Source organism: Dermacentor variabilis, chromosome 4 (genome assembly GCF_050947875.1).
Source record: "Dermacentor variabilis isolate Ectoservices chromosome 4, ASM5094787v1, whole genome shotgun sequence".
NCBI classification, from domain to species: domain Eukaryota; kingdom Metazoa; phylum Arthropoda; class Arachnida; order Ixodida; family Ixodidae; genus Dermacentor; species Dermacentor variabilis.
The window spans coordinates 58,705,156-58,711,326 of NC_134571.1; positions in this window are offsets into that span (position 1 = coordinate 58,705,156).

Here is a 6,171-nt window from a genome sequence, read left to right on the forward strand (position 1 = left end):
TCCTATAGAGTAAAGCGATAAATTTTGTCACGAATACTGCGAGCAAAATTACCTTCACCCGCCGTGATTGCTTCGTGGCTATGGTGTTGGGCTGCAAGCACGAGGTCGCGGGATCGAATCCCGGCAGCGGCGGCCGCATTTCGATGGGGGCGAAATGCGAAAATACCCGTGTACTCAGATTTAGGTGCACGTTATGGAACCCCAGGTGGTCCAAATTATTGCGGAGTCCCCCACTACGGTGTCCCTCATAATCAGAACGTGGCTTTGGTGCGTAAAACCCCATAATTTAATTAATTTCATGTTACCTTCGTTCGTAATGCGTCATCCTCCTATCCTCAATTAGCTTTTGTGTGCGGCTTCACCACCCACGTAAGTGCAGGCAGACGATCTCATATGCGCGACCTAATTACTGTAAAGAAAAAAAAAAGGTACAGCTGTTCACCTGGTTAGTCATTCCGCTCAGATCATGGCTATGTATACTTGTAGAGCTGATATTTAATTGGATGTGTCGTGCATTGCCGGGCGTCTCGTCGCTTCTCGTGTGTTCTGTCGGAGTTCTGGTGCTCACCTGCGCGAGTATATGCTCTGTTGCAGCCGCATCCCAGCATTCGGCTCTGTCGCACTCCCTGGAAACTGCGCTCAGAAGGGTCAGAAGGGTCAGAAGGTTTTGTGGCATTCCTAGATTTTCACATGGCAGAACGTGGACACGTGTCCGAGCGGAGAAACGGCACGGTTGTTTTCCGCAGCACAAAAGGGAACACCGTCTTGCAGGAACGGGGCATGTGCGCAGCCTCAGTTCCGCTCGGCGCTCTATACAGGGGGACACGTAACCGACAGGCCAGCGCCTTGTTATATAGGTGGCTCTGGCTAGAGTTGCTCTATAGGCTCCCTTTAAGGAAGGGAGCCTGTACAATAACTCTAGCTTTGGCTTTCTTCGCGCAGCGCACACGTCTCTGCCCAAAAAGAGGGATCGTCGGGGAGTCGCCCGGCGAGGCAGAGGACGAGAGCGGTTGCTCTTCGAGACCGGCGCAATTTGGAACGAAGGGCCAAGAGCCGTCGTCGGTGGAGTCTACATCCAAGTTTTAATAAGGAATCCATTTCCAACTTCACTTACGTCCGTGGCCCGGTCATTTGGCCCAACACTACGTATCATTTTTTTTTCGTGAAAATGACATAAAAAAAGTCATCAACAAAATATTTCAGTGTAACTACCGAAAAAGTGAGAAACCCAAAACGAAAAAAAAAAGAAGAAAGAAAACACAGGAAAGATATATGTCTCTAAAATGGACATATCGTATTTACTCGGTAATATAGGTCGACCATGGATGTAGGTCGACCCTTATATATTGAACTCGCCGAGAAATTTAAAAAAAAAGGGATTCCAATATGGGCCGACTCATATCTTTCTTTAGAAAAACGAAAAAAAAAAAAAGTTTGAACGTGACACACACTTGTTTACCGCGAGCTCGGCAACCAAACTTCGCTTACTCGATGCCACAAGCTACATCCTCGCCGGAACTACCGGAAAAGTCGTCCTCGATGCCGTCGAGTGCGTTGGATAAGCAGCGTTTCTTAATTAAGACAATCTGAATACTCTCCAGACTGTCTTTACGGAAGGCGCAATGAAGGGATTCCGTTCGCTACAGCTTTGTTCACGAGTATAGGACGATTGAAATTAACTGGTCCCGAATGTAAGTCTATTGCGCGTTTCCTGGGTACCACTTTCAAGAAAAAAAAAATAAGCAGACCTGTCGTCGAATAGACACGGTATACACTTTGTGCTGTTTTTAAAGCGAAGATTTCTAGGCGAACGCCCGAAATTCGCTCACCGTGGCTGCGGCTGTCTTGCCGAGTAACTCACACGAGACAGCACTCGTATAACGAATCTATGACAGGAATCTTTACCTGGTATAACAAATTCTACGAGGGTTTTTCTTTCTTTCATTTTTTTTATCTGCACCAAATTTTAAGAAATTGTCTGTGGCAGACTGCACAGTTATAACCCTTCAGTTCAATTACTTGATGAGGCGACCATTAGCTATTGCGAAAAATGTAAATGCTTAATGAATGATTAACATAATTACACTAATTAACTTCTCGATTATTTACTTTACAGCGCATATATTTCAATTTACGAGTTGTGGCCAGTGAGTTCCCAAGGCTTATAGTGAACTTGGAACGAATTCTCAGGACTACAGCAGTTTCGAGGCATTAATTTCCAATGTGTTCGACGAAAAATGCATTTGCGTTCCAGATAGTTTTGTGCTTCAATGCATAAAACAGCGTATTCCTTTAAAAAACAATACACGCAAGCGGAACAACAGTGTATTTTGACCGCAAGTTTGGCGGCGCCTATCTCGAAACCAGTGCCATCATCAGAATTCGTTCCAAGTCGATATACCTTCCAAAATCACTAATTACGATTCGTAGATTGAAACATGTGCCGCAAGTTCTAAATGTTAATTCGTACAATCATGTTATAATTTATTCAATTAAACGTCTATATTTCTCGTAGAAGTAATTGCCGCCTCATCGAGTAATAAAAAAGCTCGGTTATTAGAATTCCGCTATATGCAAGAGGCAACGTTTAGAAAATTTGATGCTGCTGAAAAAGAACGAAATGCAAACACGCTCGTGTACTGTGCATTGGGTGCACGTTAAAGAACCCCAGGCAGTCAAATTTAATCCGGAGTCCCCCCTTACAGCGTGCCTCATAATCATAGGGTGGTTCTGGTGCATAAAATTCCAGATTTTTTTTATTATTATTTACCAGACACCATATATAATGGTACTTACCTTAACAGCAACGTGGAGGAATTTCCGTACTGAAACGAACTCGAAATACACAGGCGACCGTCTTGACGAGACAAGCGCTGCGTCATGACGCACGAAAGTTCCATGAAAAGAGAAAATGGTAGAAGTGCTTGAGTTTATTGGTTTGTTTATTTCTTATTCATTCATTTATTGGTTTGTTTGTTTGTTTGTTTGTTTGTTTACGCCACAGGTTCCAATTCCGAACATTGCGCGGAGTGAGGGAGGCGGGGTGGAGAGGAGGTCACATAAATGTTGAGTTCATTTTGGTACACTAAAAAAAAAACACTTAAAGAAAAAAGCAACCACTAGAGAACAATAATTCCAGACAATAATTAGTTCACAGTGAAGTTGTAAACGTTACAGAATTCCTGTCTGCTGTCAATACATGGCCGGCTACGAAGGGAATATGGTTACAGAAAACGGCTGCAACTCTTGTTTTATCGAAACTAGCCCGAAGCAAATGATATGACAATTACCCACTAAGACAACTCTAACATTACGCCGAGTTTCATCTACTTTTCACAATTACGTAGTTCACAGTGAAGTTGTAAATATTGTGGAATTCCCGTCTGCCATGCGACAGTACTTGAACACGTCACAACTTCATAAACGAATTGCAATAAATCACTCCACAGTCAAAAGATGTATTCGTTGTCTATGTCCTTCAGTAGTAATAATAATAATAATAATAATAATAATAATAATAATAATAATAATAATAATACCTATATATACATAGATGCGTCGATTGAGGTAAAACACACCACAGCTTCGCTGCTCATCCTTCTTCACAGAGTGGAAGGGCTGATGAATTTTTTATAGATTAATTTCTTTATAGCGATTACCGAAGCGAAGTTAGAACGCAGGCGAGAGCTGGTGCGACAAAGGAACGCGCGGATAGAGAGAGAGAGAGAGAGAGAGAGAGAGAATGTGATTGAGATGCGAATGTGATTCACAATCACAATATCTCTCTCAATCCGCGCATTCCTTTTCCGCCAGCTCTCGCTGCGTTCAAAGTTCGTCTCCGTAATCGCTATAAAGAAATTAATAGCACACGCTTCCGACAGCGAGAGCGACGGTGACAGGGCGTCGTAGCGGTGCCATCTCCCCTCACGCAACGCCTGGCCAAAGCCACCTGTAAGTGGCTGTGACCTGGCGCGGCAACAGCTGTTCCATTTCGTCCGCTCTGCTCCTGGAGGCGCGCGCGCGACGTGGCGTCGCAGTCAATGGGAATTTAGGTGCCGTTTCGCAGCTACAGACACCGGCTTTGCAAGCGAAGCTTGTATTGGCTCGGAAGTTTCGGTGGCGGTCTGGTCACGCAAAATACCAATTGCTCCCAGAGCAGAGCAGCTGCGGGAAAGGGCGGTTTGATGTGTTGACAGCTGCGCCGGCGCGTGAGTCATTAGCAAGGATTCCAGCTGCATAGGCGCGTGCTCACGCCACGCGCGCAACCAATCAGAGCCGTTTCACTTCCGCCGGTGAGGGAAAGGGCAGGAAAGGGTCTCGCGCCCGCTGCACCGGCATTGTTTCCGTTCATTTCAGTCACGCAAAACGGATGAGGCGCCCACGCCTTGTGCGTTCCTCCAAGGAACATGCAGCGTTCGACGAGCGGCGGCGAGAACTTGCCCGTCAAAGGACTCGCTGTCGGCGGACCGATCCACCCGTTAGAGCCGTCCGAGCTCAGGCAATCCGACAGCAACGAGAAGATTCCGTGCTGAGGGAGTGTGAGGCCGAAGCCACCCAGCACCTTTACCTGTTGGTTACTTAACCGTCACGAAAGTCAGGTGCACGCAGGACAAGCTTCGCTTAACCCGGTAGGAGAACGATTGCTGGATTATTTCGCTCAATGGGCCATTTGATGCTTTCGCATCAGAACAGACCATTCGATTCGGCGGTAACCCATGTCCTAAAAATGCTTTGCAGTTAAATAAAAAGACGGTTATAGTCGAGGCACTGAATCCTGAAATCGAGAGCAAGACAGAGAGAGAACTGCCCGTTAGATTTCATTTGACAATTAAGAGGAGGAACCACTTCTTCGAGCCTGCAAGTCGCAACATCCATCAGGATGGCGAATATTTCGACATCCACATTTCAGTTTGTCGTATCAAAGAGAAGGTTGTACGATCAGCCAAAACGATTCGAGTACCCCAACCAGGAAATGATGCACGGCTAAGAAAAAAATCATGCGGATCGCGCGCACTGTGGGAAATCAATGTAAGCGAAGCTTTCTGTGCTGTTTGCTAAATGATTGACGATAATTAGCGGTAATGGTTTTAGCGTTTAGTGCAATAAGAGAGTGGCGAGTTGGTTTTAAACGTTACTTTGCGTCTGCCCGCCCTGCGTCAGTTGTCCGCCTGACAATATTGCACGGTGTTTATTTTTCAGAAAAGGAGAAACGCACCGCTCCGTGAACCTCAATTTATCCAGTTTGTCCGCAAACGCTGTTGGATCTAGCAGAAGCGGTTTCTTGACTTCTTACTTCGCCTTTTCCTCCTCCCGCTCTCCCCCATTTATGGGAGCTGCGAGCTCCCTGCCTCCCCTCCCTACCATTCTACCCACCTGCCCTCTGGATTGTTGCACGCTAGTACAAAGGTAAGCGCTGTAGTTTCTGCAAAGCTTTTGCAGGGGTCACGGATAATTACAGCCGTCAGGAGGGTATTCTGGCGACGGCCACGGAGCTTCAGAAGGTGGTGTAGCGGCGCAATGGCAAGGTCCAAACGAGGTCCTCGCGTCATCTTTCCTATGTGCCACGTTGCTGCCATCGAACCACCTCCTGACACGGCTTGCAAGACAGCAACAGCAGCAGTGGCAAAGTCAAAGGAAGAGGCAAATAAAGCTATAGGGGCGCGCGACTATTCCAATAACAAATCGAATCTATTCGATTCGGCCTTCGAATCGAATAGTAATTATTCATAGATGTGAATATTTTTCGATTATTGCAAAACATCAACTGCACCCAATTAAACATAAAATTGGAGCAGAATTACGGTAAATTTTCACCCTCGCGGGCATATAAAACATGAGAACTTCCGTAGTGGAGTATAAGTCGCTTAGTAGCCGTACTTTACAGGCTATACAAATATCATTCATGCTCTCTGAAGAGCCCTGTGCATGCGAAGAAACTGCTTGTTTGTTCCTAGTGCTCAGTTTATGACTTTAATAAACAACGCTTCATAATGCACCATGTAATGACGGAAGCTTGCTAACTTTAAGAATACCAGCATGTGAACATTGTGATAACGGCCTGTTCATTATCCGAAAATTATTCGATATTCGGCATCAAAAACCACTGTTCTCACAGCCCTGCAGTCAACTGTCAAGGTCAGCCACCGTAAAACCACGCGCGCAGAAAAGTAT